The sequence below is a fragment of the Phyllobates terribilis genome, unplaced genomic scaffold, assembly GCF_046119375.1.
Source record: "Phyllobates terribilis strain yellow unplaced genomic scaffold, ASM4611937v1 Scaffold_1__5_contigs__length_1240528914, whole genome shotgun sequence".
In the NCBI taxonomy this organism is placed as follows: domain Eukaryota; kingdom Metazoa; phylum Chordata; class Amphibia; order Anura; family Dendrobatidae; genus Phyllobates; species Phyllobates terribilis.
The window spans coordinates 676,295,864-676,321,623 of record NW_027362761.1 but is presented as its reverse complement, the minus strand read 5'-3'; positions in this window follow the sequence as shown (position 1 = coordinate 676,321,623).

The window sequence follows — 25,760 nt, the reverse complement described above, 5'->3', positions numbered from 1 at the left end:
TTTAAAAATGCTTTGGAACTCTTCCATTCTACTCGGAATGCCGCTGAAGTTTAAAACAGCTTTGGAACTCTTCCATTGTTCTCGGAATTCCGCTGAAGTTTAAAAATGCTTTGGAACTCTTCCATTGTTCTCGGAATTCCGCTGATGTTTAACAATCCTTTGGATCTCTTAGATTGTTCACCAAATTCTGCTGAAGTTTAAAGATGCTTTGGAACTCTTCCATTGTTCTCGGAATTCCGCTGATGTTTAACAATGCTTTGAAACTCTTCCATTGTTCAAGGAATTCCAGTGTAGTTTAACAATGCTTTGGAACTCTTCCATTGTTCTCGGAATTCTGCTGAAGTTTAAAAATGCTTTGGAACTATTCCATTGTTCTCGCAATTCTGCTGAAGTGTGAAAATGCTTTAGAACTCTTCCATTGTTCTCAGAATTCCGCTAATGTTTAACAATGCATTGCAACTCTTCCATTGTTCTCAGAATTCCGATGATGTTTAACAATGCTTTGGAACTCTTCCATTTTTCTCGGAAATCCGCTCATGTTTAGCAATGCTTTGGAACTCTTCCATTGTTCTTGGAATTCCGCTGATGTTTAACAATGCTTTTGGAACTCTTCCATTGTTTTCGAAATTCCGCTGATGTTTAACAATGCTTTGGAACTCTTCCAATGTTGTCAGATTTCCGCTGAAGTTGAAAAATGCTTTGGAACTCTTCCATTGTTCTCAGAATTCCACTGATGTTTAAAAATGCTTTGGAACTCTTCCATTGTACTCGGAATTCCGCTGAAGTTTAAAAAAGCTTTGGAACTCTTCCATTGTTCTCGGAATTCCGCTGAAGTTTAAAAATGCTTTGGAACTCTTCCATTGTTCTCGGAATTCCGCTGATGTTTAACAATCCTTTGGATCTCTTAGATTGTTCACCAAATTCTGCTGAAGTTTAAAGATGCTTTGGAGCTCTTCCATTGTTCTCGGAATTTCGCTGATGTTTAACAATGCTTTGAAACTCTTCCATTGTCAAGGAATTCCGCTGTAGTTTAACAATGCTTTGGAACTCTTCCATTGTTCTCGGAATTCTGCTGAAGTTTAAAAATGCTTTGGAATTCTTCCATTGTTCTCAGAATTCTGTTGATGTTTAATATTTCATTTGGAACTCTTCCATTGTTCTCAGAATTCCGCTAATGTTTAACAATGCATTGCAACTCTTCCATTGTTCAAGGAATTCCGCTGTAGTTTAACAATGCTTTGGAACTCTTCCATTGTTCTCGAAATTCCGCTGAAGTTTAACAATTCTTTGGAACTATTCCATTGTTCTCACAATTCTGCGGAAGTGTGAAAATGCTTTAGAACTCTTCCATTGTTCTCAGAATTCCACTAATGTTTAACAATGCATTGCAACTCTTCCATTGTTCTCAGAATTCCGATGATGTTTAACAATGCTTTGGAACTCTTCTATTTTTCTCGGAAATCCGCTGATGTTTAGCAATGCTTTGGAACTCTTCCATTGTTCTTGGAATTCCGCTGATGTTTAACAATGCTTTTGGAACTCTTCCATTGTTTTCAAAATTCCGCTGATGTTTAACAATCCTTTGGATCTCTTAGATTGTTCACCAAATTCTGCTGAAGTTTAAAGATGCTTTGGAACTCTTCCATTGTTCTCGGAATTCAGCTGATGTTTAACAATGCTTTGAAACTCTTCCATTGTTCAAGGAATTTCGCTGTAGTTTAACAATGCTTTGGAACTCTTCCATTGTTCTCAGAATTCCGCTGATGTTTAAAAATGCTTTGGAACTCTTCCATTGTACTCGGAATTCCGCTGAAGTTTAAAAAAGCTTTGGAACTCTTCCATTGTTCTCAGAATTCCGCTGATGTTTAATATTTCATTTGGAACTCTTCCATTGTTCTCAGAATTCCGCTAATGTTTAACAATGCATTGCAACTCTTCCATTGTTCAAGGAATTCCGCTGTAGTTTAACAATGCTTTGGAACTCTTCCATTGTTCTCGGAATTCTGCTGAAGTTTAAAAATGCTTTGGAACTATTCCATTGTTCTCGCAATTCTGCTGAAGTGTGAAAATGCTTTAGAACTCTTCCATTGTTCTCAGAATTCCGCTAATGTTTAACAATGCATTGCAACTCTTCCATTGTTCTCAGAATTCCGATGATGTTTAACAATGCTTTGGAACTCTTCCATTTTTCTCGGAAATCCGCTCATGTTTAGCAATGCTTTGGAACTCTTCCATTGTTCTTGGAATTCCGCTGATGTTTAACAATGCTTTTGGAACTCTTCCATTGTTTTCGAAATTCCGCTGATGTTTAACAATGCTTTGGAACTCTTCCAATGTTGTCAGATTTCCGCTGAAGTTGAAAAATGCTTTGGAACTCTTCCATTGTTCTCAGAATTCCACTGATGTTTAAAAATGCTTTGGAACTCTTCCATTGTACTCGGAATTCCGCTGAAGTTTAAAAAAGCTTTGGAACTCTTCCATTGTTCTCGGAATTCCGCTGAAGTTTAAAAATGCTTTGGAACTCTTCCATTGTTCTCGGAATTCCGCTGATGTTTAACAATCCTTTGGATCTCTTAGATTGTTCACCAAATTCTGCTGAAGTTTAAAGATGCTTTGGAGCTCTTCCATTGTTCTCGGAATTTCGCTGATGTTTAACAATGCTTTGAAACTCTTCCATTGTCAAGGAATTCCGCTGTAGTTTAACAATGCTTTGGAACTCTTCCATTGTTCTCGGAATTCTGCTGAAGTTTAAAAATGCTTTGGAATTCTTCCATTGTTCTCAGAATTCCGCTGATGTTTAATATTTCATTTGGAACTCTTCCTTTGTTCTCAGTATTCCGCTAATGTTTAACAATGCATTACAACTCTTCCATTGTTCAAGGAATTCCGCTGTAGTTTAACAATGCTTTGGAACTCATCCATTGTTCTAGAAATTCCGCTGAAGTTTAACAATGCTTTGGAACTCTTCCATTGTTCTCGGAATTCTGCTGAAGTGTGAACATGCTTTAGAACTCTTCCAATGTTCTCAGAATTCCGCTAATGTTTAACAATGCATTGCAACTCTTCCATTGTTCTCAGAATTCCGATGATGTTTAACAATGCTTTGGAACTCTTCCATTTTTCTCGGAAATCCGCTCATGTTTAACAATGCTTTGAAACTCTTCCAATGTTCAAGGAATTCCGCTGTAGTTTAACAATGCTTTGGAACTCTTCCATTGTTCTCGGAATTCTGCTGAAGTTTAAAAATGCTATGGAATTCTTCCATTGTTCTCAGAATTCCGCTAATGTTTAACAATGCATTGCAACTCTTCCATTGTTCAAGGAATTCCGCTGTAGTTTAACAATGCTTTGGAACTCTTCCATTGTTCTCGAAATTCCGCTGAAGTTTAGCAATGCTTTGGAACTATTCCATTGTTCTCACAATTCTGCTGAAGTGTGAAAATGCTTTAGAACTCTTCCATTGTTCTCAGAATTCCGCTAATGTTTAACAATGCATTGCAACTCTTCCATTGTTCTCAGAATTCCGATATTGTTTAACAATGCTTTGGAACTCTTCTATTTTTCTCGGAAATCCGCTGATGTTTAGCAATGCTTTGGAACTCTTCCATTGTTCTTGGAATTCCGCTGATGTTTAACAATGCTTTGGAACTCTTCCAATGTTCTCAGAATTCCGCTGAAGATGAAAAATGTTTTGGAACTCTTCCATTGTACTCGGAATTCCGCTGAAGTTTAAAAAAGCTTTGGAACTCTTCCATTGTTCTCGGAATTCCGTTGATGTTTAACAATCCTTTGGATCTCTTAGATTGTTCACCAAATTCTGCTGAAGTTTAAAGATGCTTTGGAACTCTTCCATTGTTCTCGGAATTCAGCTGATGTTTAACAATGCTTTGAAACTCTTCCATTGTTCAAGGAATTCCGATGTAGTTTAACAATGCTTTGGAACTCTTCCATTGTTCTCGGAATTCTGCTGAAGTTTAAAAATGCTTTAGAATTCTTCCATTGTTCTCAGAATTCCGCTGATGTTTAATATTTCATTTGGAACTCTTCCATTGTTCTCAGAATTCCGCTAATGTTTAACAATGCATTGCAACTCTTCCATTGTTCAAGGAATTCCGCTGTAGTTTAAAAATGCTTTGGAATTCTTCCATTGTTCTCAGAATTCCGCTGATGTTTAAAAATGCTTTGGAACTCTTCCATTGTACTCGGAATTCCGCTGAAGTTAAAAAAGCTTTGGAACTCTTCCATTGTTCTCGGAATTCTGCTGAAGTTTAAAAGTGCTTTGGAACTCTTCCATTGTTCTCGGAATTCCGCTGATGTTTAACAATCCTTTGGATCTCTTAGATTGTTCACCAAATTCTGCTGAAGTTTAAAGATGCTTTGGAGCTCTTCCATTGTTCTCGGAATTCCGCTGATGTTTAACAATGCTTTGAAACTCTTCCATTGTCAAGGAATTCCGCTGTAGTTTAACAATGCTTTGGAACTCTTCCATTGTTCTCGGAATTCTGCTGAAGTTTAAAAATGATTTGGAATTCTTCCATTGTTCTCAGAATTCCGCCAATGTTTAACAATGCATTGCAACTCTTCCATTGTTCTCAGAATTCCGATGATGTTTAACAATGCTTTGGAACTCTTCTATTTTTCTCGGAAATCCGCTGATGTTTAGCAATGCTTTGGAACTCTTCCATTGTTCTTGGAATTAAGCTGATGTTTAACAATGCTTTTGGAACTCTTCCATTGTTTTCAAAATTCCGCTGATGTTTAACAATCCTTTGGATCTCTTAGATTGTTCACCAAATTCTGCTGAAGTTTAAAGATGCTTTGGAACTCTTCCATTGTTCTCGGAATTCAGCTGATGTTTAACAATGCTTTGAAACTCTTCCATTGTTCAAAGAATTCCGCTGTAGTTTATCAATGCTTTGGAACTCTTCCATTGTTCTCAGAATTCCGCTGATGTTTAAAAATGCTTTGGAACTCTTCCATTGTACTCGGAATTCCGCTGAAGTTTAAAAAAGCTTTGGAACTCTTCCATTGTTCTCGGAATTCTGCTGAAGTTTAAAAGTGCTTTGGAACTCTTCCATTGTTCTCAGAATTCCGCTGATGTTTAACAATCCTTTGGATCTCTTAGATTGTTCACCAAATTCTGCTGAAGTGTGAAAATGCTTTAGAACTCTTCCATTGTTCTCAGAATTCCGCTAATGTTTAACAATGCATTGCAACTCTTCCATTGTTCTCAGAATTTCGATAATGTTTAACAATGCTTTGGAACTCTTCTATTTTTCTCGGAAATCCGCTGATGTTTAGCAATGCTTTGGAACTCTTCCATTGTTCTCGGAATTCAGCTGATGTTTAACAATGCTTTGAAACTCTTCCATTGTTCAAGGAATTCCGATGTAGTTTAACAATGCTTTGGAACTCTTCCATTGTTCTCGGAATTCTGCTGAAGTTTAAAAATGCTTTGGAATTCTTCCATTGTTCTCAGAATTCCGCTGATGTTTAAAAATGCTTTGGAACTCTTCCATTGTACTCGGAATTCCGCTGAAGTTTAAAAAAGCTTTGGAACTCTTCCATTGTTCTCGGAATTCTGCTGAAGTTTAAAAGTGCTTTGGAACTCTTCCATTCTTCTCAGAATTCCGATGATCTTTAACAATGCTTTGGAACTCTTCTATTTTTCTCAGAAATCCGCTGATGTTTAGCAATGCTTTGGAACTCTTCCATTGTTCTTGGAATTCCTCTGATGTTTAACAATGCTTTTGGAACTCTTCCATTGTTTTCAAAATTCCGCTGATGTTTAACAATGCTTTGGAACTCTTCCAATGTTCTCAGAATTCCGCTGAAGATGAAAAATGCTTTGGAACTCTTCCATTGTTCTCGGAATTCTGCTGAAGTTTAAAAATGCTTTGGAACTCTTCCATTGTTCTCGGAATTCCGCTGATGTTTAACAATACTTTGGATCTTTTCTATTGTTCACCAAATTCTGCTGAAGTTTAAAGATGCTTTGGAACTCTTCCATTGTTCTCGGAATTCCGCTGATGTTTAACAATGCTTTGGAACTCTTACATTGTTCTCGGAATTCTGCTGAAGTTTAAAAGTGCTTTGGAACTCTTCCATTGTTCTCGGAATTCCGCTGATGTTTAACAATCTTTTGGATCTCTTAGATTGTTCACCAAATTCTGCTGAAGTTTAAAGATGCTTTGGAGCTCTTCCATTGTTCTCGGAATTCTGCTGATGTTTAACAATGCTTTGAAACTCTTCCATTGTCAAGGAATTCCTCTGTAGTTTAACAATGCTTTGGAAATCTTCCATTGTTCTCGGAATTCTGCTGAAGTTTTAAAATGCTTTGGAATTCTTCCATTGTTCTCAGAATTCCGCCAATGTTTAACAATGCATTGCAACTCTTCCATTGTTCAAGGAATTCCGCTGTAGTTTAACAATGCTTTGGAACTCTTCCATTGTTCTCGAAATTCCGCTGAAGTTTAACAATGCTTTGGAACTATTCCATTGTTCTCACAATTCTGCGGAAGTGTGAAAATGCTTTAGAACTCTTCCATTGTTCTCAGAATTCCGCTAATGTTTAACAATGCATTGCAACTCTTCCATTGTTCTCAGAATTCCGATGATGTTTAACAATGCTTTGGAACTCTTCTATTTTTCTCGGAAATCCGCTGATGTTTAGCAATGCTTTGGAACTCTTCCATTGTTCTTGGAATTCCGCTGATGTTTAACAATGCTTTTGGAACTCTTCCATTGTTTTTGAAATTCCGCTGATGTTTAACAATGCTTTGGAACTCTTCCAATGTTCTCAGAATTCTGGTGAAGTTGAAAAATGCTTTGGAACTCTTCCATTGTTCTCAGAATTCCACTGATGTTTAAAAATGCTTTGGAACTCTTCCATTCTACTCGGAATGCCGCTGAAGTTTAAAACAGCTTTGGAACTCTTCCATTGTTCTCGGAATTCCGCTGAAGTTTAAAAATGCTTTGGAACTCTTCCATTGTTCTCGGAATTCCGCTGATGTTTAACAATCCTTTGGATCTCTTAGATTGTTCACCAAATTCTGCTGAAGTTTAAAGATGCTTTGGAACTCTTCCATTGTTCTCGGAATTCCGCTGATGTTTAACAATGCTTTGAAACTCTTCCATTGTTCAAGGAATTCCGGTGTAGTTTAACAATGCTTTGGAACTCTTCCATTGTTCTCGGAATTCTGCTGAAGTTTAAAAATGCTTTGGAACTCTTCCTTTGTTCTCAGAATTCCGCTGATGTTTAATATTTCATTTGGAACTCTTCCATTGTTCTCAGTATTCCGCTAATGTTTAACAATGCATTACAACTCTTCCATTTTCAAGGAATTCCGCTGTAGTTTAACAATGCTTTGGAACTCATCCATTGTTCTAGAAATTCCGCTGAAGTTTAACAATGCTTTGGAACTCTTCCATTGTTCTCGGAATTCTGCTGAAGTGTGAACATGCTTTAGAACTCTTCCAATGTTCTCAGAATTCCGCTAATGTTTAACAATGCATTGCAACTCTTCCATTGTTCTCAGAATTCCGATGATGTTTATCAATGCTTTGGAACTCTTCCATTTTTCTCGGAAATCCGCTCATGTTTAACAATGCTTTGAAACTCTTCCAATGTTCAAGGAATTCCGCTGTAGTTTAACAATGCTTTGGAACTCTTCCATTGTTCTCGGAATTCTGCTGAAGTTTAAAAATGCTATGGAATTCTTCCATTGTTCTCAGAATTCCGCTAATGTTTAACAATGCATTGCAACTCTTCCATTGTTCAAGGAATTCCGCTGTAGTTTAACAATGCTTTGGAACTCTTCCATTGTTCTCGAAATTCCGCTGAAGTTTAACAATGCTTTGGAACTATTCCATTGTTCTCACAATTCTGCTGAAGTGTGAAAATGCTTTAGAACTCTTAAATTGTTCTCAGAATTCCGCTAATGTTTAACAATGCATTGCAACTCTTCCATTGTTCTCAGAATTCCGATAATGTTTAACAATGCTTTGGAACTCTTCTATTTTTCTCGGAAATCCGCTGATGTTTAGCAATGCTTTGGAACTCTTCCATTGTTCTTGGAATTCCGCTGATGTTTAACAATGCTTTTGGAACTCTTCCATTGTTTTTGAAATTCCGCTGATGTTTAACAATGCTTTGGAACTCTTCCAGTGTTCTCAGAATTCTGCTGAAGTTGAAAAATGCTTTGGAACTCTTCCATTCTACTCGGAATGCCGCTGAAGTTTAAAAATGGTTTGGAACTCTTCCATTGTTCTCGGAATTCCGCTGATGTTTAACAATCCTTTGGATCTCTTAGATTGTTCACCAAATTCTGCTGAAGTTTAAAGATGCTTTGGAGCTCTTCCATTGTTCTCGGAATTTCGCTGATGTTTAACAATGCTTTGAAACTCTTCCATTGTCAAGGAATTCCGCTGTAGTTTAACAATGCTTTGGAACTCTTCCATTGTTCTCAGAATTCTGTTGATGTTTAATATTTCATTTGGAACTCTTCCATTGTTCTCAGAATTCCGCTAATGTTTAACAATGCATTGCAACTCTTCCATTGTTCAAGGAATTCCGCTGTAGTTTAACAATGCTTTGGAACTTTTCCATTGTTCTCGAAATTCCGCTGAAGTTTAACAATGCTTTGGAACTATTCCATTGTTCTCACAATTCTGCGGAAGTGTGAAAATGCTTTAGAACTCTTCCATTGTTCTCAGAATTCCGCTAATGTTTAACAATGCATTGCAACTCTTCCATTGTTCTCAGAATTCCGATGATGTTTAACAATGCTTTGGAGCTCTTCTATTTTTCTCGGAAATCCGCTGATGTTTAGCAATGCTTTGGAACTCTTCCATTGTTCTTGGAATTCCGCTGATGTTTAACAATGCTTTTGGAACTCTTCCATTGTTTTCAAAATTCCGCTGATGTTTAACAATCCTTTGGATCTCTTAGATTGTTCACCAAATTCTGCTGAAGTTTAAAGATGCTTTGGAACTCTTCCATTGTTCTCGGAATTCAGCTGATGTTTAACAATGCTTTGAAACTCTTCCATTGTTCAAGGAATTCCGCTGTAGTTTAACAATGCTTTGGAACTCTTCCATTGTTCTCGGAATTCTACTGAAGTTTAAAAGTGCTTTGGAACTCTTCCATTGTTCTCAGAATTCCGCTGATGTTTAACAATCCTTTGGATCTCTTAGATTGTTCACCAAATTCTGCTGAAGTTTAAAGATGCTTTGGAGCACTTCTATTGTTCTCGGAATTCCGCTGATGTTTAACAATGCTTTGAAACTCTTCCATTGTCAAGGAATTCCTCTGTAGTTTAACAATGCTTTGGAACTCTTCCATTGTTCTCGGAATTCTGCTGAAGTTTAAAAATGCTATGGAATTCTTCCATTGTTCTCAGAATTCCGCTAATGTTTAAAAATGCATTGCAACTCTTCCATTGTTCAAGGAATTCCGCTGTAGTTTAACAATGCTTTGGAACTCTTCCATTGTTCTCGAAATTCCGCTGAAGTTTAACAATGCTTTGGAACTATTCCATTGTTCTCACAATTCTGCTGAAGTGTGAAAATGCTTTAGAACTCTTCCATTGTTCTCAGAATTCCGCTAATGTTTAACAATGCATTGCAACTCTTCCATTGTTCTCAGAATTCCGATGATGTTTAACAATGCTTTGGAACTCTTCTATTTTTCTCGGAAATCCGCTGATGTTTAGCAATGCTTTGGAACTCTTCCATTGTTCTTGGAATTCCGCTGATGTTTAACAATGCTTTTGGAACTCTTCCATTGTTTTTGAAATTCCGCTGATGTTTAACAATGCTTTGGAACTCTTCCAAAGTTCTCAGAATTCTGCTGAAGTTGAAAAATGCTTTGGAACTCTTCCATTGTTCTCAGAATTCCACTGATGTTTAAAAATGCTTTGGAAGTCTTCCATTCTACTCGGAATGCCGCTGAAGTTTAAAAAGCTTTGGAACTCTTCCATTGTTCTCGGAATTCCGCTGAATTTTAAAAATGCTTTGGAACTCTTCCATTGTTCTCGGAATTCCGCTGATGTTTAACAATCCTTTGGATCTCTTAGATTGTTCACCAAATTCTGCTGAAGTTTAAAGATGCTTTGGAACTCTTCCATTGTTCTCGGAATTCCGCTGATGTTTAACAATGCTTTGAAACTCTTCCATTGTTCAAGGAATTCCGGTGTAGTTTAACAATGCTTTGGAACTCTTCCATTGTTCTCGGAATTCTGCTGAAGTTTAAAAATGCTTTGGAACTCTTCCTTTGTTCTCAGAATTCCGCTGATGTTTAATATTTCATTTGGAACTCTTCCATTGTTCTCAGTATTCCGCTAATGTTTAACAATGCATTACAACTCTTCCATTGTTCAAGGAATTCCGCTGTAGTTTAACAATGCTTTGGAACTCATCCATTGTTCTAGAAATTCCGCTGAAGTTTAACAATGCTTTGGAACTCTTCCATTGTTCTCGGAATTCTGCTGAAGTGTGAACATGCTTTAGAACTCTTCCAATGTTCTCAGAATTCCGCTAATGTTTAACAATGCATTGCAACTCTTCCATTGTTCTCAGAATTCCGATGATATTTAACAATGCTTTGGAACTCTTCCATTTTTCTCGGAAATCCGCTCATGTTTAGCAATGCTTTTAACTCTTCCATTGTTCTTTTAATTCCGCTGATGTTTAACAATGCTTTTGGAACTCTTCCATTGTTTTCGAAATTCCGCTGATGTTTAACAATGCTTTGGAACTCTTCCAATGTTCTCAGAATTCCGCTGAAGTTGAAAAATGCTTTGGAACTCTTCCATTGTTCTCAGAATTCCACTGATGTTTAAAAATGCTTTGGAACTCTTCCATTGTACTCGGAATTCCGCTGAAGTTTAAAAAAGCTTTGGAACTCTTCCATTGTTCTCGGAATTCCGCTGATGATTTACAATCCATTGGATCTCTTAGATTGTTCACCAAATTCTGCTGAAGTTTAAAGATGCTTTGGAGCTCTTCCATTGTTCTCGGAATTCCGCTGATGTTTAACAATGCTTTGAAACTCTTCCAATGTTCAAGGAATTCCGCTGTAGTTTAACAATGCTTTGGAACTCTTCCATTGTTCTCGGAATTCTGCTGAAGTTTAAAAATGCTTTGGAATTCTTCCATTGTTCTCAGAATTCCGCTGATGTTTAATATTTCATTTGGAACTCTTCCATTGTTCTCAGAATTCCGCTAATGTTTAACAATGCATTGCAACTCTTCCATTGTTCAAGGAATTCCGCTGTAGTTTAACAATGCTTTGGAACTCTTCCATTGTTCTCAAAATTCCGCTGAAGTTTAACAATGCTTTGGAACTATTCCATTGTTCTCACAATTCTGCTGAAGTGTGAAAATGCTTTAGAACTCTTCCATTGTTCTCAGAATTCCGCTAATGTTTAACAATGCATTGCAACTCTTCCATTCTTCTCAGAAATCCGCTGATGTTTAGCAATGCTTTGGAACTCTTCCATTGTTCTTGGAATTCCTCTGATGTTTAACAATGCTTTTGGAACTCTTCCATTGTTTTCAAAATTCCGCTGATGTTTAACAATGCTTTGGAACTCTTCCAATGTTCTCAGAATTCCGCTGAAGATGAAAAATGCTTTGGAACTCTTCCATTGTTCTCGGAATTCTGCTGAAGTTTAAAAATGCTTTGGAACTCTTCCATTGTTCTCGGAATTCCGCTGATGTTTAACAATCCTTTGGATCTTTTCTATTGTTCACCAAATTCTGCTGAAGTTTAAAGATGCTTTGGAACTCTTCCATTGTTCTCGGAATTCCGCTGATGTTTAACAATGCTTTGGAACTCTTACATTGTTCTCGGAATTCTGCTGAAGTTTAAAAGTGCTTTGGAACTCTTCCATTGTTCTCGGAATTCCGCTGATGTTTAACAATCTTTTGGATCTCTTAGATTGTTCACCAAATTCTGCTGAAGTTTAAAGATGCTTTGGAGCTCTTCCATTGTTCTCGGAATTCCGCTGATGTTTAACAATGCTTTGAAACTCTTCCATTGTCAAGGAATTCCTCTGTAGTTTAACAATGCTTTGGAAATCTTCCATTGTTCTCGGAATTCTGCTGAAGTTTTAAAATGCTTTGGAATTCTTCCATTGTTCTCAGAATTCCGCCAATGTTTAACAATGCATTGCAACTCTTCCATTGTTCAAGGTATTCCGCTGTAGTTTAACAATGCTTTGGAACTCTTCCATTGTTCTCGAAATTCCGCTGAAGTTTAACAATGCTTTGGAACTATTCCATTGTTCTCACAATTCTGCGGAAGTGTGAAAATGCTTTAGAACTCTTCCATTGTTCTCAGAATTCCGCTAATGTTTAACAATGCATTGCAACTCTTCCATTGTTCTCAGAATTCCGATGATGTTTAACAATGCTTTGGAACTATTCTATTTTTCTCGGAAATCCGCTGATGTTTAGCAATGCTTTGGAACTCTTCCATTGTTCTTGGAATTCCGCTGATGTTTAACAATGCTTTTGGAACTCTTCCATTGTTTTTGAAATTCCGCTGATGTTTAACAATGCTTTGGAACTCTTCCAATGTTCTCAGAATTCTGGTGAAGTTGAAAAATGCTTTGGAACTCTTCCATTGTTCTCAGAATTCCACTGATGTTTAAAAATGCTTTGGAACTCTTCCATTCTACTCGGAATGCCGCTGAAGTTTAAAACAGCTTTGGAACTCTTCCATTGTTCTCGGAATTCCGCTGAAGTTTAAAAATGCTTTGGAACTCTTCCATTGTTCTCGGAATTCCGCTGATGTTTAACAATCCTTTGGATCTCTTAGATTGTTCACCAAATTCTGCTGAAGTTTAAAGATGCTTTGGAACTCTTCCATTGTTCTCGGAATTCCGCTGATGTTTAACAATGCTTTGAAACTCTTCCATTGTTCAAGGAATTCCAGTGTAGTTTAACAATGCTTTGGAACTCTTCCATTGTTCTCGGAATTCTGCTGAAGTTTAAAAATGCTTTGGAACTATTCCATTGTTCTCGCAATTCTGCTGAAGTGTGAAAATGCTTTAGAACTCTTCCATTGTTCTCAGAATTCCGCTAATGTTTAACAATGCATTGCAACTCTTCCATTGTTCTCAGAATTCCGATGATGTTTAACAATGCTTTGGAACTCTTCCATTTTTCTCGGAAATCCGCTCATGTTTAGCAATGCTTTGGAACTCTTCCATTGTTCTTGGAATTCCGCTGATGTTTAACAATGCTTTTGGAACTCTTCCATTGTTTTCGAAATTCCGCTGATGTTTAACAATGCTTTGGAACTCTTCCAATGTTGTCAGATTTCCGCTGAAGTTGAAAAATGCTTTGGAACTCTTCCATTGTTCTCAGAATTCCACTGATGTTTAAAAATGCTTTGGAACTCTTCCATTGTACTCGGAATTCCGCTGAAGTTTAAAAAAGCTTTGGAACTCTTCCATTGTTCTCGGAATTCCGCTGAAGTTTAAAAATGCTTTGGAACTCTTCCATTGTTCTCGGAATTCCGCTGATGTTTAACAATCCTTTGGATCTCTTAGATTGTTCAACAAATTCTGCTGAAGTTTAAAGATGCTTTGGAGCTCTTCCATTGTTCTCGGAATTTCGCTGATGTTTAACAATGCTTTGAAACTCTTCCATTGTCAAGGAATTCCGCTGTAGTTTAACAATGCTTTGGAACTCTTCCATTGTTCTCGGAATTCTGCTGAAGTTTAAAAATGCTTTGGAATTCTTCCATTGTTCTCAGAATTCTGTTGATGTTTAATATTTCATTTGGAACTCTTCCATTGTTCTCAGAATTCCGCTAATCTTTAACAATGCATTGCAACTCTTCCATTGTTCAAGGAATTCCGCTGTAGTTTAACAATGCTTTGGAACTCTTCCATTGTTCTCGAAATTCCGCTGAAGTTTAACAATTCTTTGGAACTATTCCATTGTTCTCACAATTCTGCGGAAGTGTGAAAATGCTTTAGAACTCTTCCATTGTTCTCAGAATTCCACTAATGTTTAACAATGCATTGCAACTCTTCCATTGTTCTCAGAATTCCGATGATGTTTAACAATGCTTTGGAACTCTTCTATTTTTCTCGGAAATCCGCTGATGTTTAGCAATGCTTTGGAACTCTTCCATTGTTCTTGGAATTCCGCTGATGTTTAACAATGCTTTTGGAACTCTTCCATTGTTTTCAAAATTCCGCTGATGTTTAACAATCCTTTGGATCTCTTAGATTGTTCACCAAATTCTGCTGAAGTTTAAAGATGCTTTGGAACTCTTCCATTGTTCTCGGAATTCAGCTGATGTTTAACAATGCTTTGAAACTCTTCCATTGTTCAAGGAATTCCGCTGTAGTTTAACAATGCTTTGGAACTCTTCCATTGTTCTCAGAATTCCGCTGATGTTTAAAAATGCTTTGGAACTCTTCCATTGTACTCGGAATTCCGCTGAAGTTTAAAAAAGCTTTGGAACTCTTCCATTGTTCTCAGAATTCCGCTGATGTTTAATATTTCATTTGGAACTCTTCCATTGTTCTCAGAATTCCGCTAATGTTTAACAATGCATTGCAACTCTTCCATTGTTCAAGGAATTCCGCTGTAGTTTAACAATGCTTTGGAACTCTTCCATTGTTCTCGGAATTCTGCTGAAGTTTAAAAATGCTTTGGAATTCTTCCATTGTTCTCAGAATTCCGCCAATGTTTAACAATGCATTGCAACTCTTCCATTGTTCTCGGAATTCCGCTGTAGTTTAACAATGCTTTGGAACTCTTCCATTGTTCTCGAAATTCCGCTGAAGTTTAACAATGCTTTGGAACTATTCCATTGTTCTCGCAATTCTGCTGAAGTGTGAAAATGCTTTAGAACTCTTCCATTGTTCTCAGAATTCCGCTAATGTTTAACAATGCATTGCAACTCTTCCATTGTTCTCAGAATTCCGATGATGTTTAACAATGCTTTGGAACTCTTCCATTTTTCTCGGAAATCCGCTCATGTTTAGCAATGCTTTGGAACTCTTCCATTGTTCTTGGAATTCCGCTGATGTTTAACAATGCTTTTGGAACTCTTCCATTGTTTTCGAAATTCCGCTGATGTTTAACAATGCTTTGGAACTCTTCCAATGTTGTCAGATTTCCGCTGAAGTTGAAAAATGCTTTGGAACTCTTCCATTGTTCTCAGAATTCCACTGATGTTTAAAAATGCTTTGGAACTCTTCCATTGTACTCGGAATTCCGCTGAAGTTTAAAAAAGCTTTGGAACTCTTCCATTGTTCTCGGAATTCCGCTGAAGTTTAAAAATGCTTTGGAACTCTTCCATTGTTCTCGGAATTCCGCTGATGTTTAACAATCCTTTGGATCTCTTAGATTGTTCACCAAATTCTGCTGAAGTTTAAAGATGCTTTGGAGCTCTTCCATTGTTCTCGGAATTTCGCTGATGTTTAACAATGCTTTGAAACTCTTCCATTGTCAAGGAATTCCGCTGTAGTTTAACAATGCTTTGGAACTCTTCCATTGTTCTCGGAATTCTGCTGAAGTTTAAAAATGCTTTGGAATTCTTCCATTGTTCTCAGAATTCCGCTGATGTTTAATATTTCATTTGGAACTCTTCCATTGTTCTCAGTATTCCGCTAATGTTTAACAATGCATTACAACTCTTCCATTGTTCAAGGAATTCCGCTGTAGTTTAACAATGCTTTGGAACTCATCCATTGTTCTAGAAATTCCGCTGAAGTTTAACAATGCTTTGGAACTCTTCCATTGTTCTCGGAATTCTGCTGAAGTGTGAACATGCTTTAGAACTCTTCCAATGTTCTCAGAATTCCGCTAATGTTTAACAATGCATTGCAACTCTTCCATTGTTCTCAGAATTCCGATGATGTTTAACAATGCTTTGGAACTCTTCCATTTTTCTCGGAAATCCGCTGATGTTTAACAATGCTTTGGAACTCTTACATTGTTCTCGGAATTCTGCTGAAGTTTAAAAGTGCTTTGGAACTCTTCCATTGTTCTCGGAATTCCGCTGATGTTTAACAATCTTTTGGATCTCTTAGATTGTTCACCAAATTCTGCTGAAGTTTAAAGATGCTTTGGAGCTCTTCCATTGTTCTCGGAATTCCGCTGATGTTTAACAATGCTTTGAAACTCTTCCATTGTCAAGGAATTCCTCTGTAGTTTAACAATGCTTTGGAAATCTTCCATTGTTCTCGGAATTCTGCTGAAGTTTTAAAATGCTTTGGAATTCTTCCATTGTTCTCAGAATTCCGCCAATGTTTAACAATGCATTGCAACTCTTCCATTGTTCAAGGTATTCCGCTGTAGTTTAACAATGCTTTGGAACTCTTCCATTGTTCTCGAAATTCCGCTGAAGTTTAACAATGCTTTGGAACTATTCCATTGTTCTCACAATTCTGCGGAAGTGTGAAAATGCTTTAGAACTCTTCCATTGTTCTCAGAATTCCGCTAATGTTTAACAATGCATTGCAACTCTTCCATTGTTCTCAGAATTCCGATGATGTTTAACAATGCTTTGGAACTATTCTATTTTTCTCGGAAATCCGCTGATGTTTAGCAATGCTTTGGAACTCTTCCATTGTTCTTGGAATTCCGCTGATGTTTAACAATGCTTTTGGAACTCTTCCATTGTTTTTGAAATTCCGCTGATGTTTAACAATGCTTTGGAACTCTTCCAATGTTCTCAGAATTCTGGTGAAGTTGAAAAATGCTTTGGAACTCTTCCATTGTTCTCAGAATTCCACTGATGTTTAAAAATGCTTTGGAACTCTTCCATTCTACTCGGAATGCCGCTGAAGTTTAAAACAGCTTTGGAACTCTTCCATTGTTCTCGGAATTCCGCTGAAGTTTAAAAATGCTTTGGAACTCTTCCATTGTTCTCGGAATTCCGCTGATGTTTAACAATCCTTTGGATCTCTTAGATTGTTCACCAAATTCTGCTGAAGTTTAAAGATGCTTTGGAACTCTTCCATTGTTCTCGGAATTCCGCTGATGTTTAACAATGCTTTGAAACTCTTCCATTGTTCAAGGAATTCCAGTGTAGTTTAACAATGCTTTGGAACTCTTCCATTGTTCTCGGAATTCTGCTGAAGTTTAAAAATGCTTTGGAACTATTCCATTGTTCTCGCAATTCTGCTGAAGTGTGAAAATGCTTTAGAACTCTTCCATTGTTCTCAGAATTCCGCTAATGTTTAACAATGCATTGCAACTCTTCCATTGTTCTCAGAATTCCGATGATGTTTAACAATGCTTTGGAACTCTTCCATTTTTCTCGGAAATCCGCTCATGTTTAGCAATGCTTTGGAACTCTTCCATTGTTCTTGGAATTCCGCTGATGTTTAACAATGCTTTTGGAACTCTTCCATTGTTTTCGAAATTCCGCTGATGTTTAACAATGCTTTGGAACTCTTCCAATGTTGTCAGATTTCCGCTGAAGTTGAAAAATGCTTTGGAACTCTTCCATTGTTCTCAGAATTCCACTGATGTTTAAAAATGCTTTGGAACTCTTCCATTGTACTCGGAATTCCGCTGAAGTTTAAAAAAGCTTTGGAACTCTTCCATTGTTCTCGGAATTCCGCTGAAGTTTAAAAATGCTTTGGAACTCTTCCATTGTTCTCGGAATTCCGCTGATGTTTAACAATCCTTTGGATCTCTTAGATTGTTCACCAAATTCTGCTGAAGTTTAAAGATGCTTTGGAGCTCTTCCATTGTTCTCGGAATTTCGCTGATGTTTAACAATGCTTTGAAACTCTTCCATTGTCAAGGCATTCCGCTGTAGTTTAACAATGCTTTGGAACTCTTCCATTGTTCTCGGAATTCTGCTGAAGTTTAAAAATGCTTTGGAATTCTTCCATTGTTCTCAGAATTCTGTTGATGTTTAATATTTCATTTGGAACTCTTCCATTGTTCTCAGAATTCCGCTAATGTTTAACAATGCATTGCAACTCTTCCATTGTTCAAGGAATTCCGCTGTAGTTTAACAATGCTTTGGAACTCTTCCATTGTTCTCGAAATTCCGCTGAAGTTTAACAATTCTTTGGAACTATTCCATTGTTCTCACAATTCTGCGGAAGTGTGAAAATGCTTTAGAACTCTTCCATTGTTCTCAGAATTCCACTAATGTTTAACAATGCATTGCAACTCTTCCATTGTTCTCAGAATTCCGATGATGTTTAACAATGCTTTGGAACTCTTCTATTTTTCTCGGAAATCCGCTGATGTTTAGCAATGCTTTGGAACTCTTCCATTGTTCTTGGAATTCCGCTGATGTTTAACAATGCTTTTGGAACTCTTCCATTGTTTTCAAAATTCCGCTGATGTTTAACAATCCTTTGGATCTCTTAGATTGTTCACCAAATTCTGCTGAAGTTTAAAGATGCTTTGGAACTCTTCCATTGTTCTCGGAATTCAGCTGATGTTTAACAATGCTTTGAAACTCTTCCATTGTTCAAGGAATTCCGCTGTAGTTTAACAATGCTTTGGAACTCTTCCATTGTTCTCAGAATTCCGCTGATGTTTAAAAATGCTTTGGAACTCTTCCATTGTACTCGGAATTCCGCTGAAGTTTAAAAAAGCTTTGGAACTCTTCCATTGTTCTCAGAATTCCGCTGATGTTTAATATTTCATTTGGAACTCTTCCATTGTTCTCAGAATTCCGCTAATGTTTAACAATGCATTGCAACTCTTCCATTGTTCAAGGAATTCCGCTGTAGTTTAACAATGCTTTGGAACTCTTCCATTGTTCTCGGAATTCTGCTGAAGTTTAAAAATGCTTTGGAATTCTTCCATTGTTCTCAGAATTCCGCCAATGTTTAACAATGCATTGCAACTCTTCCATTGTTCTCGGAATTCCGCTGTAGTTTAACAATGCTTTGGAACTCTTCCATTGTTCTCGAAATTCCGCTGAAGTTTAACAATGCTTTGGAACTATTCCATTGTTCTCGCAATTCTGCTGAAGTGTGAAAATGCTTTAGAACTCTTCCATTGTTCTCAGAATTCCGCTAATGTTTAACAATGCATTGCAACTCTTCCATTGTTCTCAGAATTCCGATGATGTTTAACAATGCTTTGGAACTCTTCCATTTTTCTCGGAAATCCGCTCATGTTTAGCAATGCTTTGGAACTCTTCCATTGTTCTTGGAATTCCGCTGATGTTTAACAATGCTTTTGGAACTCTTCCATTGTTTTCGAAATTCCGCTGATGTTTAACAATGCTTTGGAACTCTTCCAATGTTGTCAGATTTCCGCTGAAGTTGAAAAATGCTTTGGAACTCTTCCATTGTTCTCAGAATTCCACTGATGTTTAAAAATGCTTTGGAACTCTTCCATTGTACTCGGAATTCCGCTGAAGTTTAAAAAAGCTTTGGAACTCTTCCATTATTCTCGGAATTCCGCTGAAGTTTAAAAATGCTTTGGAACTCTTCCATTGTTCTCGGAATTCCGCTGATGTTTAACAATCCTTTGGATCTCTTAGATTGTTCACCAAATTCTGCTGAAGTTTAAAGATGCTTTGGAGCTCTTCCATTGTTCTCGGAATTTCGCTGATGTTTAACAATGCTTTGAAACTCTTCCATTGTCAAGGAATTCCGCTGTAGTTTAACAATGCTTTGGAACTCTTCCATTGTTCTCGGAATTCTGCTGAAGTTTAAAAATGCTTTGGAATTCTTCCATTGTTCTCAGAATTCCGCTGATGTTTAATATTTCATTTGGAACTCTTCCATTGTTCTCAGTATTCCGCTAATGTTTAACAATGCATTACAACTCTTCCATTGTTCAAGGAATTCCGCTGTAGTTTAACAATGCTTTGGAACTCATCCATTGTTCTAGAAATTCCGCTGAAGTTTAACAATGCTTTGGAACTCTTCCATTGTTCTCGGAATTCTGCTGAAGTGTGAACATGCTTTAGAACTCTTCCAATGTTCTCAGAATTCCGCTAATGTTTAACAATGCATTGCAACTCTTCCATTGTTCTCAGAATTCCGATGATGTTTAACAATGCTTTGGAACTCTTCCATTTTTCTCGGAAATCCGCTCATGTTTAACAATGCTTTGAAACTCTTCCAATGTTCAAGGAATTCCGCTGTAGTTTAACAATGCTTTGGAACTCTTCCATTGTTCTCGGAATTCTGCTGAAGTTTAAAAATGCTATGGAATTCTTCCATTGTTCTCAGAATTCCGCTAATGTTTAACAATGCATTGCAACTCTTCCATTGTTCAAGGAATTCCGCTGTAGTTTAACAATGCTTTGGAACTCTTCCATTGTTCTCGAAATTCCGCTGAAGTTTAGCAATGCTTTGGAACTATTCCATTGTTCTCACAATTCTGCTGAAGTGTGAAAATGCTTTAGAACTCTTCCATTGTTCTCAGAATTCCGCTAATGTTTAACAATGCATTGCAACTCTTCCATTGTTCTCAGAATTCCGATAATGTTTAACAATGCTTTGGAACTCTTCTATTTTTCTCGGAAATCCGCTGATGTTTAGCAATGCTTTGGAACTCTTCCATTGTTCTTGGAATTCCGCTGATGTTTAACAATGCTTTGGAACTCTTCCAATGTTCTCAGAATTCCGCTGAAGATGAAAAATGTTTTGGAACTCTTCCATTGTACTCGGAATTCCGCTGAAGTTTAAAAAAGCTTTGGAACTCTTCCATTGTTCTCGGAATTCCGTTGATGTTTAACAATCCTTTGGATCTCTTAGATTGTTCACCAAATTCTGCTGAAGTTTAAAGATGCTTTGGAACTCTTCCATTGTTCTCGGAATTCAGCTGATGTTTAACAATGCTTTGAAACTCTTCCATTGTTCAAGGAATTCCGATGTAGTTTAACAATGCTTTGGAACTCTTCCATTGTTCTCGGAATTCTGCTGAAGTTTAAAAATGCTTTAGAATTCTTCCATTGTTCTCAGAATTCCGCTGATGTTTAATATTTCATTTGGAACTCTTCCATTGTTCTCAGAATTCCGCTAATGTTTAACAATGCATTGCAACTCTTCCATTGTTCAAGGAATTCCGCTGTAGTTTAAAAATGCTTTGGAATTCTTCCATTGTTCTCAGAATTCCGCTGATGTTTAAAAATGCTTTGGAACTCTTCCATTGTACTCGGAATTCCGCTGAAGTTTAAAAAAGCTTTGGAACTCTTCCATTGTTCTCGGAATTCTGCTGAAGTTTAAAAGTGCTTTGGAACTCTTCCATTGTTCTCGGAATTCCGCTGATGTTTAACAATCCTTTGGATCTCTTAGATTGTTCACCAAATTCTGCTGAAGTTTAAAGATGCTTTGGAGCTCTTCCATTGTTCTCGGAATTCCGCTGATGTTTAACAATGCTTTGAAACTCTTCCATTGTCAAGGAATTCCTCTGTAGTTTAACAATGCTTTGGAACTCTTCCATTGTTCTCGGAATTCTGCTGAAGTTTAAAAATGATTTGGAATTCTTCCATTGTTCTCAGAATTCCGCCAATGTTTAACAATGCATTGCAACTCTTCTATTGTTCTCAGAATTCCGATGATGTTTAACAATGCTTTGGAACTCTTCTATTTTTCTCGGAAATCCGCTGATGTTTAGCAATGCTTTGGAACTCTTCCATTGTTCTTGGAATTCCGCTGATGTTTAACAATGCTTTTGGAACTCTTCCATTGTTTTCAAAATTCCGCTGATGTTTAACAATCCTTTGGATCTCTTAGATTGTTCACCAAATTCTGCTGAAGTTTAAAGATGCTTTGGAACTCTTCCATTGTTCTCGGAATTCAGCTGATGTTTAACAATGCTTTGAAACTCTTCCATTGTTCAAAGAATTCCGCTGTAGTTTATCAATGCTTTGGAACTCTTCCATTGTTCTCAGAATTCCGCTGATGTTTAAAAATGCTTTGGAACTCTTCCATTGTACTCGGAATTCCGCTGAAGTTTAAAAAAGCTTTGGAACTCTTCCATTGTTCTCGGAATTCTGCTGAAGTTTAAAAGTGCTTTGGAACTCTTCCATTGTTCTCAGAATTCCGCTGATGTTTAACAATCCTTTGGATCTCTTAGATTGTTCACCAAATTCTGCTGAAGTGTGAAAATGCTTTAGAACTCTTCCATTGTTCTCAGAATTCCGCTAATGTTTAACAATGCATTGCAACTCTTCCATTGTTCTCAGAATTTCGATAATGTTTAACAATGCTTTGGAACTCTTCTATTTTTCTCGGAAATCCGCTGATGTTTAGCAATGCTTTGGAACTCTTCCATTGTTCTCGGAATTCAGCTGATGTTTAACAATGCTTTGAAACTCTTCCATTGTTCAAGGAATTCCGATGTAGTTTAACAATGCTTTGGAACTCTTCCATTGTTCTCGGAATTCTGCTGAAGTTTAAAAATGCTTTGGAATTCTTAAATTGTTCTCAGAATTCCGCTGATGTTTAAAAATGCTTTGGAACTCTTCCATTGTACTCGGAATTCCGCTGAAGTTTAAAAAAGCTTTGGAACTCTTCCATTGTTCTCGGAATTCTGCTGAAGTTTAAAAGTGCTTTGGAACTCTTCCATTGTTCTCGGAATTCCGCTGATGTTTAACAATCCTTTGGATCTCTTAGATTATTCACCAAATTCTGCTGAAGTTTAAAGATGCTTTGGAGCTCTTCCATTGTTCTCGGAATTCCGCTGATGTTTAACAATGCTTTGAAACTCTTCCATTGTCAAGGAATTCCTCTGTAGTTTAACAATGCTTTGGAACTCTTCCATTGTTCTCGGAATTCTGCTGAAGTTTAAAAATGCTTTGGAATTCTTCCATTGTTCTCAGAATTCCGCCAATGTTTAACAATGCATTGCAACTCTTCCATTGTTCTCGCAATTCTGCTGAAGTGTTAAAATGCTTTAGAACTCTTCCATTGTTCTCAGAATTCCGCTAATGTTTAACAATGCATTGCAACTCTTCCATTGTTCTCAGAATTCCGATGATGTTTAACAATGCTTTGGAACTCTTCCATTTTTCTCGGAAATCCGCTCATGTTTAGCAATGCTTTGGAACTCTTCCATTGTTCTTGGAATTCCGCTGATGTTTAACAATGCTTTTGGAACTCTTCCATTGTTTTTGAAATTCCGCTGATGTTTAACAATGCTTTGGAACTCTTCCAATGTTCTCAGTTTTCCGCTGAAGTTGAAAAATGCTTTGGAACTCTTCCATTGTTCTCAGAATTCCACTGATGTTTAAAAATGCTTTGGAACTCTTCCATTGTACTCGGAATTCCGCTGAAGTTTAAAAAAGCTTTGGAACTCTTCCATTGTTCTCGGAATTCCGCTGAAGTTTAAAAATGCTTTGGAACTCTTCCATTGTTCTCGGAATTCCGCTGATGTTTAACAATCCTTTGGATCTCTTAGATTGTTCACCAAATTCTGCTGAAGTTTAAAGATGCTTTGGAGCTCTTCCATTGTTCTCGGAATTTCGCTGATGTTTAACCATGCTTTGAAACTCTTCCATTGTCAAGGAATTCCGCTGTAGTTTAACAATGCTTTGGAACTCTTCCATTGTTCTCGGAATTCTGCTGAAGTTTAAAAATGCTTTGGAATTCTTCCATTGTTCTCAGAATTCTGTTGATGTTTAATATTTCAATTGGAACTCTTCCATTGTTCTCAGAATTCCGCTAATGTTTAACAATGCATTGCAACTCTTCCATTGTTCAAGGAATTCCGCTGTAGTTTAACAATGCTTTGGAACTCTTCCATTGTTCTCGAAATTCCGCTGAAGTTTAACAATGCTTTGGAACTATTCCATTGTTCTCACAATTCTGCGGAAGTGTGGAAATGCTTTAGAACTCTTCCATTGTTCTCAGAATTCCACTAATGTTTAACAATGCATTGCAACTCTTCCATTGTTCTCAGAATTCCGATGATGTTTAACAATGCTTTGGAACTCTTCTATTTTTCTCGGAATTCAGCTGATGTTTAACAATGCTTTGAAACTCTTCCATTGTTCAAGGAATTCCGCTGTAGTTTAACAATGCTTTGGAACTCTTCCATTGTTCTCAGAATTCCGCTGATGTTTAAAAATGCTTTGGAACTCTTCCATTGTACTCGGAATTCCGCTGAAGTTTAAAAAAGCTTTGGAACTCTTCCATTGTTCTCAGAATTCCGCTGATGTTTAATATTTCATTTGGAACTCTTCCATTGTTCTCAGAATTCCGCTAATGTTTAACAATGCATTGCAACTCTTCCATTGTTCAAGGAATTCCGCTGTAGTTTAACAATGCTTTGGAACTCTTCCATTGTTCTCAGAATTCCGCTGATGTTTAAAAATGCTTTGGAACTCTTCCATTGTACTCGGAATTCCGCTGAAGTTTAAAAAAGCTTTGGAACTCTTCCATTGTTCTCGGAATTCTGCTGAAGTTTAAAAGTGCTTTGGAACTCTTCCATTGTTCTCAGAATTCCGCTGATGTTTAACAATCCTTTGGATCTCCTAGATTGTTCACCAAATTCTGCTGAAGTTTAAAGATGCTTTGGAGCTCTTCTATTGTTCTCGGAATTCCGCTGATGTTTAACAATGCTTTGAAACTCTTCCATTGTCAAGGAATTCCTCTGTAGTTTAACAATGCTTTGGAACTCTTCCATTGTTCTCGGAATTCTGCTGAAGTTTAAAAATGCTATGGAATTCTTCCATTGTTCTCAGAATTCCGCTAAAGTTTAACAATGCATTGCAACTCTTCCATTGTTCAAGGAATTCCGCTGTAGTTTAACAATGCTTTGGAACTCTTCCATTGTTCTCGAAATTCCGCTGAAGTTTAACAATGCTTTGGAACTATTCCATTGTTCTCACAATTCTGCTGAAGTGTGAAAATGCTTTAGAACTCTTCCATTGTTCTCAGAATTCCACTAATGTTTAACAATGCATTGCAACTCTTCCATTGTTCTCAGAATTCCGATGATGTTTAACAATGCTTTGGAACTCTTCTATTTTTCTCGGAAATCCGCTCATGTTTAGCAATGCTTTGGAACTCTTCCATTGTTCTTGGATTTCCGCTGATGTTTAACAATGCTTTTGGAACTCTTCAATTGTTTTTGAAATTCCGCTGATGTTTAACAATGCTTTGGAACTATTCCAATGTTCTCAGAATTCTGGTGAAGTTGAAAAATGCTTTGGAACTCTTCCATTGTTCTCAGATTTCCACTGATGTTTAAAAATGCTTTGGAACTCTTCCATTCTACTCGGAATGCCGCTGAAGTTTAAAAAAGCTTTGGAACTCTTCCATTGTTCTCGGAATTCCGCTGAAGTTTAAAAATGCTTTGGAACTCTTCCATTGTTCTCGGAATTCCGCTGATGTTTAACAATCCTTTGGATCTCTTAGATTGTTCACCAAATTCTGCTGAAGTTTAAAGATGCTTTGGAACTCTTCCATTGTTCTCGGAATTCCGCTGATGTTTAACAATGCTTTGAAACTCTTCCATTGTTCAAGGAATTCCGGTGAAGTTTAACAATGCTTTGGAACTCTTCCATTGTTCTCGGAATTCTGCTGAAGTTTAAAAATGCTTTGGAACTCTTCCTTTGTTCTCAGAATTCCGTTGATGTTTAATATTTCATTTGGAACTCTTCCATTGTTCTCAGAATTCCGCTAATGTTTAACAATGCATTGCAACTCTTCCATTGTTCAAGGAATTCCGCTGTAGTTTAACAATGCTTTGGAACTCTTCCATTGTTCTCGAAATTCCGCTGAAGTTTAACAATGCTTTGGAACTATTCCATTGTTCTCACAATTCTGCGGAAGTGTGGAAATGCTTTA